This window comes from Choloepus didactylus, chromosome 4, assembly GCF_015220235.1.
Source record: "Choloepus didactylus isolate mChoDid1 chromosome 4, mChoDid1.pri, whole genome shotgun sequence".
Lineage (NCBI taxonomy): Eukaryota > Metazoa > Chordata > Mammalia > Pilosa > Megalonychidae > Choloepus > Choloepus didactylus.
Genome location: NC_051310.1, coordinates 125509225 through 125522377, shown reverse-complemented (window position 1 = coordinate 125522377; position 13153 = coordinate 125509225).

Genomic DNA, 13153 nt, shown 5'->3' with positions numbered 1-13153 from the left:
ATGGGTAGCAGATCATAGAGCCCAAGGTAGCCACTACCACCCCCACAGGAACCCTCACTGATCTGTTCCCACCACAGCCAGGGAACAACCCCCCTCCCTTCTATCCTCCAAACATCTCTCTCTCTTTGCCCAGCTGGGAAGGGATTTGGAGATATGTAGTTCTCAGGATCATAACCATGATAGAGGAGAGAGCATAAAAGGAGCAGTTGTGGTTTTAAGGGCTGAAAGAAAACAGCTGGCACATTCCTATATTTCATTATTTCATTCTAGTCATTTTTTTTTGTCAGATAAATCTATAAGGATAATCATGGTTTATGCCTTGTCCCCTGTAGCTTGTAACTCAGGAGAATGAACATGATGGATAGGTCCAGGAAGGTCTGGAACCAACACCACGGTTCAGACTCAACATCACAGGACATCATAGTCCTCACTTGTGCCTAAGAAAACTCACCATAACTTTCAAGGAAAGCACAACTTTCAAGGAAACAAAAGAGGATACACTGCTTTATCTTACTCATCTCTGGATCCCTAATCCTTATCATAGTTCTTGGAACTAATAAATGCACTATGTTTCCTGATAAAGTCTCAGGACCATGGTCCAGAGGGGCTCGTGAATAAAACCTGATATCGAACAGTGTCTAGCATTTACTCAACTACTGAATCATCCCAGCACTACGTAGCCTCCAAGTTATAACATTTCCTTGCCTCCTTCCTTGTTCTGGTTTGCTAAAGCAGCTGGAATACAAAATAACAGAAATGGATTGGCTTTTATAAAGGAGGTTTGTTAGGTTACAAATTTACAGTTTTAAGGCCATAAAGGTGTCCAAACTAAGGCATCAACAAGATGATACCTTCACTGAAGAAAAGCCAATAGCATCCGGGGTTCCTCTGTCACATGGGAAGGCACGTGGCAACCTCCATTGGTCCTTCTCTCCCGGGCGCAAGTTTCAAAATGGCTTTCTCCAAAATGTCTTGGGGTGTTTTCTCTCTAAGCATATCTGAGCTCTCTTCAAAATGTATGTGCCTTTTATGCTCTCATAGAGGATGCCAGTAAACTAATCAGGACCCACCTTGAATGGGCAGGGTCACATTTCCATGGAAATAATCTAATCAAAAAGTCCCCATACAATTGGTCTGCCCCCACAAGATTGGATTAAAAGAACATAGCTTTGTGAGGTTCATATTAGATTCAAACCAGCATAGTCCTCCTGTGCTGGTTTGGATGTATTATGTCCCCCAAAACACCACGTTCTTTGATACAATCTTTTGGGGGTAGATATATTAGTGATGATTACATTGGAATCCTTTGATTGAGTGTTTCCATGGCAATGTGACTCAATCAACTGTGAGTGAAATGTTTGATTGGATAATTTCCATGGAGGTGTTACCCCACCTATTCAGGGTGGGTGTTAATTGGATCACTGGAGTCGTTTAAAGGAGTTCATAGAAAGAAGAACCTCAGAGCAACTGAGATTGACATTTTGAAGAGCAGCTGCAGATAAGAGAGGATGAAACATCCCAAGAGCAACATTTGGAGAATGCCATTTTGAAATGCCACCTGGGAGCAAGCAGACACCAGCCACGTGCCTTCCCAGCTAACAGAGGTTTTCTGGACGCCAATGGCCATCCTTCAGTGAATGTACATGACTGCTGATGCCTTACCTTGGGCACTTTATGGCCTTCATACTGTAATTTTGTAAACAAATAAACCCCCTTTATAAAAGCCAATCCATTTCTGGTATTTTGCATAATGGCAGCATTTGCAAACTGGAACACCTCCTATTCCCCATACAGCACCTGAGTTATCCTTTCAAAATATTAGTCATGTCATAGCTCTCTCTGTTCACAACCATCTGATGCCTTCCCATCTGTCTCAAAGAAAGTTTCCAAGTCCTTATAATGGCTCCCCTATTACTTCTTCAACTCAGCCGCTACCATTCCCCCAGATACTCACACCTCTAATCATATTAAATTCTTGCTGTTCTTTGAATATGCTATGCTACGTCTTTGTCATATGTCAACATAGTTGTACCGCAGTCCCCAGTTATTCAATCAAACCCAAACATAGATCCAAGATGGCAGATTAGGAGAGACAGAGAAAAATTCTCTTCCATGAAGAAACACTAAATAAAAGACAGAAAGTGATCCAGAATAGTGGTTCCAGGATTACACTGTCTGGGCAAGGACTTCTACAACCACAGTGACTCTGTACTTGGAGAAACCAAGAAACTGTTTTCGGAGACCTGTGAGTGTTCAGTCCAGAAAGCTGCCAGAATGGCAGCTGGAGTTGTAGTTGAGAAAGGTGGGGAGAACCAGAGAGACTGTGTGCACAGGTGGGTTAGTCTAAGACCCAGAAAGCCACCGGGCAACCAGCAGCTGGAGCTGCAGTCAAGCACGGTAGGGAGAAACTTAGAGACTGTGTTTGGAGGTGGGTTATGTAAGACTGGGAAAGCCATAGGGGAACTGGCAGCTGGAGCTGCAGTAGAGTGTGGTAGGGAGAAACTGAGAGACTGTTTGGAGGCGGGTTAGTGTAAGACCCAGAAAGCCAGTCCTGCAGTCAAACACAGTGGGGAGTACTTTTCATGCCCCAGGAACCCAACTCAGTATCTGGTGTGGGTGATAACTCTTCACACACTCACAGCTAAGAGCCCCTGTTCCAGCAACAAGCCACTGCAGCAGGTGGACAATCACGAAAGTGGGTAGTTTCCACACCCTGAGTAGCCATCTTTTCTGCAGCTGACTGTGCCATGCTGTGACTGAGAGCTTCCCTGAGGGAATCTGGGATTCAGCTGTCTTGTGAAGGCACAAACTCCTCCTCCAAAGAAGCCTGCAGTGTGCACAGCCTAGAAGCAGGAGTGCTGCACAGAAGTCCCAGGAGCTCTACACTAGTCCCAGGGACTTGTTGGCCCATGGCAGAGGGGGACTGTGGGGAATCTGAGTTGAAAGATTAGATGCATTCTGCAACCTCAGGGTATTCCATCTGCAGCCCTGGGAATGCCTAGGAGTACTGGGTCTTAAAGCCATCTTCCCTGCCAAACTGCACAGGGCACATCCTCACCCACAGGGCTGTTGGTCCCCACTGCACACAGAAAATTGGTGCATTGATTGGACCTCCACATGATTTGGGCCCCCACTCAGTGCAGAGATGAAGTTGGGGAGAACTGGCTTGAGGGTAAGAGGTTGCTCAGGAGCACCATCTGCTGGTAGGTCAGGGAAAGTGCACTCAACAAATCTGTAGCCCAGTCAAATTATAGATAACTGTTTAAATAAGCAAGCAAACCCTAAAAGAAGCCTATAAAGACAAGCAAATGCCAAGTGGCCAAAACAACCAAAAATTATAAAGCATTTGAAGAAACAAGAAGATAAGGTTAACCCAAGCATCCAAATTAAAAAACCAGAGGAGACACAGAACTTGGAGCAATTAATCAAAGAAGTATTCACAAACACCAATTTCATGGCTCAGAATATAGAGGACATCAAGAGGACCCTAGAAGACCATAAAGAAGAATTTGCAAGGTTAAATTAATTATGGAGAAAAAAGAAACTGTTAATCAAATTAAAAAGATTCTTGAGGCACATAACACCAGATTTGAAGAAATAGAGGAATGAATAAGTGAACTCAAAGAAAGTGTATTGGAAAGTGAAAGCACAAAACAGCGAATGGTGAAAAAGATTGAAAAATTTGAAACAGATTACAGGGAAATGATGGACAATATGAAGTGCACAAATATAAGAATCATTGGAGTTCCAGAAAGGGAAGAGAAGGGGAAAGGACTAGGAAGAGTATTCAAAAACATTGCTGTGGAAAACTTCCGACTCCTTCCAATCATAGGTGCCCAAGGAACTCCAAATAGATTAAACCCAAATAAACCCACTCCAAGACATATTCTGATCAGATTATCAAATGTTGAAGAGAAGGCGCAAGTTCTGAAAGCAGCAAGAGAGAACTGATTCACCACATACAAGGGAAACAACATAAGGCTAAGTAGTGACTACTCAGCATCTACCATGGAAGCTAGAAGGCAGTGATACAACATATTAAAATTCTGAAAGAGAAATATTGCCAATCAAGAATTCTTTATCCATCAAAGCTTTCCTTCAAATTTGAAGGAGAGCTTAAAATTTTCACAGACAAAAAAATGCTGAGAGAATTTGCTAACAAGAGATCTGCCCTACAATAAACACTAAAGGGAGCCCTATGAGCTGAGAAAGAAAGAAAGGAGATATTGGGCTGGAGAAGGGCACAGAATTAAAGAGTTTTTGTAAAGGTACATTAAAAGATCAACCAGACAGAGGACCAATAAGGAAACTGAAAACCTATACAATGTGATAAATAAATTTGACTTAACAGACATATATAGAGCATTACATACCAAATCACCAGGATAGACATTCTTCTCTAGTGCTCATGGAACTTTCTTCAGGATAGATCATATGCTGGGCCATAAAATAAGCCTCAATAAATTTTAAAAGATTGAAATTATTCAAAGCACAAACTCTGATCACAATGGAATACAACTAGAAGTCAATAAGCATCAAAGGTCTAGAATATTCACAAATATCTGGAGGTTAAACAACACACTCCTAAACAATCAGTGGGTTAAAGAAGAAATTGCAAGAGAAGTTGCTAAATATCTAGAGATGAATGAAAACAAGAGCACAACATATCAAAACGTACAAGATACAGCAAAGGCGGTACAGAGGGGGAAATTTCTAGCTCTAAATGCATACATTAAAAAGCAAGAAAGAGCTAAAATCAAAGAACTAATGGAACAACTGAAGAAGCTAGAAAATGAACAGCAAACTGATCCTAAACCAAGTAGAAGAAAAGAAATAACAAGGATTAAAGCAGAAATAAATGATACAGAGAACTAAAAAACAACAGAGAGAATGAATAAAACCAAAAGTTGGTTCTTTGAGAAGATCAACAAGATTGACAAGCCCATAGCTAGACTGACAAAATTAAAAAGAGAGAAGACCAAAATAATAAATGAGAGAGGGGACATTCCTGCAAATCCTGAAGAAACTTTAAAAATCATAAGAGGATACCATGAACAACTGTAAGCCAACAAACTAGATAATTCAGAGGAAATGGATAATTCCTGGAATCACACGAACAACCCAGACCAACCAGAGAAAAAAATAGAAGATCTCAACAAACCAATCACAAGCAAAGAGATCCAATTAGTCATCAAAAAGTTACCCAGAAATAAAAGCCCAGGCCAGATGGCTTCACAGGGGAATTCTGTCAAACTTTCCAAAAAGAACTGACACCAATCTTAAATAAACTCTTTCAAAAAATTGAAGAAAATGGAACACTACTAATTCATTTATGAAGCCAACATCACTCTAATACCCAAACCAGGTAAAGATGCTACAAGAAAGTAAAAGTACAGGCCAATCTCCCTCATGAATATAGATGCCAAAATTCTCAACAAAATAATTGCAGATTGAATACAAAGACACATTAAAAAAATCATAAACGATGACCAAGTGGGGCTCATTGCAGGCATGCAAGGATGGTTCAACTTAAGAAAATCAATGTAATACAACACATTAAAAATCAAAAGGGAAAAATCAAATGATTATCTCAATAGATGCTGAAAAAGCATTTGACAAAATCCAACATCCTTTTTTGATAAAAACACTTCAAAAGGTGGGAATTGGAGGACCCTTCCTCAGTATGATAAACAGCATATATGAGAAACCCACAGCTAGCATAGTACTCAATGGCAAGAGACTGAAAGCCTTCCCTCTAAGATCAGGAATGAGCCAAAGATGCCCACTGTTACCATTGTTATTCAACACTGCGCTAGAAGTTCTAGCCAGAGCAATCCAGCAAGCCAAAGAAATAAAAGGCATCCAAATTGGAAAGGAAGAAGTAAAACTGTCATTATTTGCAGATGATATGATCTTGTATTTGGAAAACCCTGAGAAATCAATGCCACAGCTACTTGAGATAATAAACAAATTAGCAAAGTAGCAGGATACAAGATCAATGAACATAAGTCAGTAATGTTCCTATATACTAGAAATGACCAAACTGAATCTTCAAGAAGATTCTATTCTCAGTAGTAACTAAAAAATCAAGTACCTAGGAATAAACTTAACCAAGGATATAAAAGACCTATACATAGAAAATTAAATAACTTTAATTTATTATAAGGGAAACTAAAATGATGGAAAAATATTCCATGTTCATGGAAAGGAAAGCTAAATGTCATTAAGATGTCCATTCTACCAAAACTCTTCTACACATTCAATTCAGTTCCAATCAAAATTCCAACAACCTACTTTGCAGACTTGGAAAAGCTAGTTATCAAATTTATTTTGAAGGGAGAGGAGCCTCGAATTGCTAAAAACATTCTAAAAAAGAAAAACCAAGTTACACTTCCTGACATTGAAGTTTACTATAAAGCCACAGTAATAAACACAGCATGGTACTGGCACAAAGATAGACATACTGATCAATGGAATTGAATTGAGCATTTGAAAATAGATCCCCAGATCTACAGTCAGCTGATCTTTGATAAGGCCCCTAAAACCAATGAATTGGGACAGAACAGTCTCTTCAATGAATGGGGCTGGGAGAACTGGATATCCATATCCAAAAGAATGAAAGAGGACCCCTCCCTCACACCCTACACAAAATTAACTCAAAGTAGATCAAATATCTCAATATAAGAGAAAGTACCATAAAACTCCTAAAAGATAATGTAGGGAAACATCTTCAAGACCTTGTATTAGGAGGTTGCTTCTTGGACCTTACACCCAAAGCACAAGCAATGAAGCAAAAAATAGATAAATGAGAACTCCTCAAAATTAAAAGCTTCTGTACTTCAAAGGAATTTGTCAAAAAGGTGAAGAAGCAGCCAACTCAATGGGAAAAATATTTGGAAACCATGTATCTGATAAAAGACTGATACCTTGCATATATAAAGAAATCCTACAACTCAATGACGGAAGTACAAACAACCCAATTATAAAATGGGCAATAGATATGAAAGACATTTCTCTGAAGAAGAAATACAAATGGCTAAACAACACAGCTATTAAAAATCACTAGCTATTAGGGAAATGCAAATTAAGACCACAATGAGATACCATCTCACACCAATTAGGATGGCTGCCATTAAACAAACAGGAAACTACACATGCTGGAGAGGATGTGGAGAAATTGGAACCCTTATTCATTGCTGGTGGGACTGTATAACGGTTCAGCCACTCTGGAAGTCAGTCTGAAAGTTCCTTAGAAAACCAGATATCAAGTTCACAATTGCCAAGAGATGGAAACAATCCAAATGTCCTTCAACAGATGAGTGGATAAACAAAATGTGGTATATACACAGGATGGAATACTATGTGGCAGTAAGAAAGAACAAGGCCATGAAATATATGACAACCTGGATGAACCCTGAAGACATAATGCTGAGTGAAATAAGCCAGACACAAAAAGAGAGATATTGTATGTTACCACTAATGTGAACTCTGAAAAATGTAAAATAAATGTTTTACATTGTAGAATACAAGGGACCTAGAGATAGACAGCAACTAGTGAAGGGGGAATGATAGTCCTTTAAGAAGAGATAAATTATGGAGGTTAATCTTAATGTTATGGGAATGCTCAGGAATGACTATTGTTTGTTAATTTTCTTGGAGTATGGTAGGAACATGTTTGAAATAATGTAGTTATTTTAGGTTATTTGCTTTTCTTAATCCTTTGTTTTGTTCTGTTTGAAAAGTTGGTTTTTAAAATTTTTTGATAAATAAAGTTTAAAAAAAACCCTAATATAGGTGGTGTTGTGCAGGAATTTTACGATGTAATTAAATTTCATCAGCTGACTTTAAGTAAGGGAGATTACTCCTGGATAATCTGGGTGGGCCTGACTTAATCAACTAGAAAGAGGAATGAAGAGCAGGTCTGCAGCCAGAGGGAAAGACAGATGGGAATGCATAGTAATTATAACTACCTACAACATCTTTGGCCTATACCAATGGAGTTCCATCCTGTTCATGATCTTACCTTAGTATCTGCCTGCCCTAAAGATTTTGGACTTGTTTAGTGAGCCTCACAATCATGTAAAGCAATTCCTTGTAATAAATTTCTTTAATATATATATGTCTTTGTGTGTGCATAATGTAAGTATACCATACACATTAGTCAGGGTTCTCCAAAGAAGCAAGAGTTAACGAGAGAGAGAGAGGGAGAGAGAGAGAGAGAGAGAGAGAGAGAGAGAGAGAGAGAGAAAGAGAGAGAGAGAGAGAGAGAATCTTCTACTGGTTCTGCTTCTCTGCTTGAACCCTCACCAATGCACATACCAAGCCCTCTCCCACCACAGCACTTGTCATTCCCTCTGCCCAAAACCCTCTTTCCTTAGATTTGTTTGTGCATGGCTCACTGTCCTTCCACTATTTTCTCAAAGACCTTCTCACTGAGGCTCTCTCAAGTCACTCTCTAAAATTGCAACCCTTGCATCTTGATAGTCCCTATCCCCAGTCCCAGCTCTAATTTCCTCCATAGCATGTAGCACAGTCAATTTTACTTATTACATTTTATTTATCTTCCTCTAATGGAATCCAAACCTCATGAGGACAACAGTTTTGTTTTTTATCATCAGTGCTAAACCCAATGCCTGAGACATAGTAGGTACTCAGCAAATATTTATGAGAACGAAGAATGAATGGGCACGTGTCTATATATTAGCCCAGTCAATAGATAGGATCCTCTGCCTTAATTTTTGAGTTAGCACTTCGATTCTTCTGCTGGTAACAAAACCCAGCCCTGAACTCCAGCCTGCTTGGTTGGAACCTCAAGATTTTAACATTGACCAATGCCCGATTCGAGAGATGTCCCATATTCCTCCTATCCCAAATAAAGTTCTGGATCCTTTCATAAGTAGGGAAATTATTAACAATAATGTCACCCCCACACTTCCGCCATTGCTCACTTATCAACTGACTTTTCCTTGTAACAATGTCTACCCCCCAACTAATCCCCAAATTTTCTACCCACTGGGCTATTTTGGGCCATAGAGTTGTTCTACTAGAGGTATCATTTTATAAACTCCATGTTATGTTATGCTAATTACTTCTTCCTTCTCATACACCTCTCCTTCTGAGAAGTCAACATGCCTCAGGGTCAAGTGCACTAATGAATGACAGACTTTTTTTTAGGATTTTAAGATTGCTTTATGTAACTTGGAATGCATACTGTTTCCTGTATGATTCAGTCTTCAAATCATGTTTTTAAACTTTAGCCAGACTCTATTGAAGTTTTGTTCTTAGTCATAGTGGGGCAATAGGGTAGAAAATTACATTTACTTTATATCCTGTATTTAAGTGATTTTCCATAGGGCCCGAGTATTGGCATCTGAAGTTGAAAACCAAACCTCTCCTCAAATCTGTAAGTGATTAATTTACTTCATTGACCAATATACAAACAGAAAGCCAAACAGTTGAGGGTAAGTACCTAAAATAAGGTAGTTCACAGCCACTAAAATTGGAAATAATATAAAGTGCCTCTGCATATCTCTGGAATTCTCTTTGGTTTTTGTTTTAAAATAAATCATCAAGATTTACCAATTCCACTCACTAATGTAAAGTCATTTAATTAGCCCTTAGAAACAGATGGATAATATACAGTTGTTAGCTTTATTTATTCCCTCTTCCTTCACATGCCGTTTTATTTTTAAAATGTGCTAATAGGAATTCACAGGAATTTTACAACTTTGAAAATGGGTTGAACTACCCATATTGTTCCAATTAACTGTGGGAATGAGAAACATGGTCCTAACAATAAATATATATAGAGTTAGAGGAAGATTTCTTAAACACTTCCCAGAACACAAAACTCATAATGGAAAAGATCATGGTATTTTACTACATGAAAATGAAAACATTTCAAAATTCTCTGTGAACAAAGTTAAAAGAGAAGTAATAGATTAGGAGAAAGTGTTTGCAATATAGACAATAAATTACCTATTTCTAACAGGAATATATTAAAAACCTCCACAAATTTTTAAAAAATGATAACCCAATATAAAAATAGACAACAGATGAGAACGGGAAATTCACAGAATAGTCCGAAGTACCAATAAACGTGAAAATAAGTTTAATGCAAGTAGTATTCTGGAAATTGTAACCTCTCTGTATGTTCTCTTTCACACTGACCATGGAGATGGGCATTGTTTGTGCTGAAAGGCAGAAGTATTCCAAAGAATGGATTCCGAGACAGGAGGCTAGGGTACCTCTGCTGTCACATTCCTCTCAAAAGCTTTTCTCCAGAAACAAACCTCTCAAGTCATTTCAGGCCACTCTGTTTCCAGCCTGTTCTGGGTCTCACACAGCAGAAAAAAGATCAAAGGCAGTTTCCCTAGGTGATCTGTCCCAGCCACCTCCACCTTCCCCCTCTGTCCCCAGCAGTTCATGTTTCACCAACCATTAATGATGCTGAGACTCTACAAGCTGAGTCATTTCCCTGAATGGAGCGACCTGAGGCTTCTGACAGGTCACATCTGAAAGGAGAAGCCACTGCCTCCAGAAAGCTAAAGTTCCCACCCGGGGCAGGCTCTAAGAGACAGTCCCTGTGCTCCGGGGAGCGGGGCACCGGAATACCTCCCGTGTTCACGGCTTCTCTTGCTCCCTGAACACAAGGCAAACTTACACACATTTGAGTACTTAGTATGTACAGCGTGCTTTGCCAGGTATTTAACATATCCTATCTCATTTAATACTAACAAATCTCAGCAGGAGTTTTTGTTCCTATATTACAGGGAAGGCTGTCCATTAGGATGCCTTCAACTCTGTATGCAAGAATTCCAACCAACAGTGGTTTAAATGTTTTTCGTGTGGTGGTTATGAGCACAGGCTCTGAAGACAGAAAGCCTGTATTCAAATCCTTGTTCTGCTGCTTAGTGTGTGCCTGCCTTTGGGCAACTTACTTTAAACACTTTATGTCTCACCTTCCTCATTTTTAAAATGGGAAGATCATAATACTGCATGCTAGGATTGCTGTGAGAATAAACTGGGTTAAAGCATATAAGGCACTTAGAATAGAGCATAGGAAGTGTAAGAAGTCTGGCGTAAGGCAAGTCCAGGGTGGGTTTGGTGCTTCTGTGATGACAGCAGGGACCAAGATCTTCCCACCTCTCTGTCCTGCCATCCTCAGTGCGCTGACTGTTAATTCCGTGTGACAAGATGGTGGCCGTGGCTTCAGGCATCACATATAGAACTGATGACATCCAACAAAGAAAAGAGAGCCATTTACTCCCATGTGTCTCATTTTAAGAAGGAGGAAGGCTTTCCCCAGACTTATCCTTATAATCCTCCGTAGCGGAGGTTGTGCCATAAGGCAAAATCCTAGTTGCAAGAGAGGCTGGGAAAGCAAATATCTGGGTTCTCAGACTCTGCTGGGGTTTAATTTCTGCCAGAAAAGCAGCAGCAGAGGTGAGGGGGTGTAAAGATGGCTACTGTTTAGGCTACTAACAATGTAAGGAAACTGATTTTCAGAGAAACTAAGTTGCTTAAGGCCACATAGCCAATATATGACAGAGCTGAAACATGAAACAAGTCTGGAACTTCTGCTAAAGTTGACACCTCCCAGATGATTGCACACAGGTGACAACCACCCTAAAGGGAGACCAGACTAAGAATCTTGTCTTAGCAGAAAAAAAAAAGTTTACATGTGTTTATACAATTAAAAGGGAATTAATATAAAATGGCTTGTTCAGGAAAAAAAAATCCTAAACATGTGACAGGGGAAAAATTGTGTTAATTGAGCTAAAAATTAGATATTCCTCCAAATTAACTAGTAACTATTTTGAGGGAAAAAGTATGCTTTTTTAGTTCTTTGCATCTCTCTTGTGTCTAAAAAGGTACAATGCATTTTTGTAAATGTAATAATGTTTTGCTTGATGGAAGTACTTTTAACTGAAACCTTTAGGGAAAGAAAACATGGAACACAGAATCTTATATTTCTTCCCACTTTAAATCAAAGGAGACCAGGTATTTAAGGATTATAAAATTCAGTCTAAGCACAAGGGCTTTGTTCTTAATTTGACTATTACCTACAGTTACTCTTCCAACTAAGCCAAGGAAAGCCATTGGTTACTAGAAGACTGGACAGTAACTCAAATGGCCACACTTGGAAAAATCAATTCCCATTCTTCTTAATATTGGTGGCCCCACAACTCATCTCCCTATAAAAGACAGCAAGCAATCTAGGGAGGGGTAAAGATTAAAGTAGGGAGCCAGAGAGGCTGAATGGAGAACGCATCTCAGAAACTCTGTCAATCAAAGATGGGATATTAGTCTTAGATCTGCTTAGAGACCTGCAGTTCTCTTTGAAACAAGTAATAAGTATCTCCTCCTGAGATGGGCACACCACCAAGATGGGAATTCTCAAAGTGGCCAAGCAACAAGAGTGGAGGTGAAGAGGGAATAAAGGTCATTCCCAAATTTGGGGGAAATGCCTCTCAAGAACTACAACACAAGGTTGGGGGAGCTTGGTTCTGTCTTGAAGCTCTAGCTCACAAGTGATATGAGGGATATTTCCAAAATGTAACACTGCATAGTTATAAGAAAACAAAGAGATACATCATTCTTTCAAATCCAGAGAAAGGGCTAATTCTTGCCAGGACAGTACTGACTTCTATCTGAGCAAGGTTAGCACAAAACCTGTATCTGTAGTAGCAGAAGCATTAGCCACCAACTAAAGTCCCTATCAAACACAGAGGAGAACATCAGGGCACAATTCAGGAAGGAAACTGTAATAGAAAAGAAAATTCGGGGACTCTGAAGCAGTGTAACAGAGAAAGGGAATTTGGAGACTGGTGTGCTGGATCTTCTACTGAGTATGATCCTGGAAACTAAGATCACTGTTTCTAAGAACTAATATTAAGAAGGGGCATTTAGTAAGCAGTAATATAGCCTAGACCTAGTGCTAGGCAAAGCAAGGCATTTTGCATGGTTTAATTTGTTTAATGCTCAAACAATCTTATGAGAAAGGAATTATTTCATGCCCATACTATAGAGGCTAAAGCATAGAGACTGCTCATAACTATTACTAATGAGTGACAGATCCAGGGCTCAAATCCAGGGCTGCCTGACTTCAGAGCTTGCATTCTTAATAGAAAAAGGCTTGGCATCAGCTGGA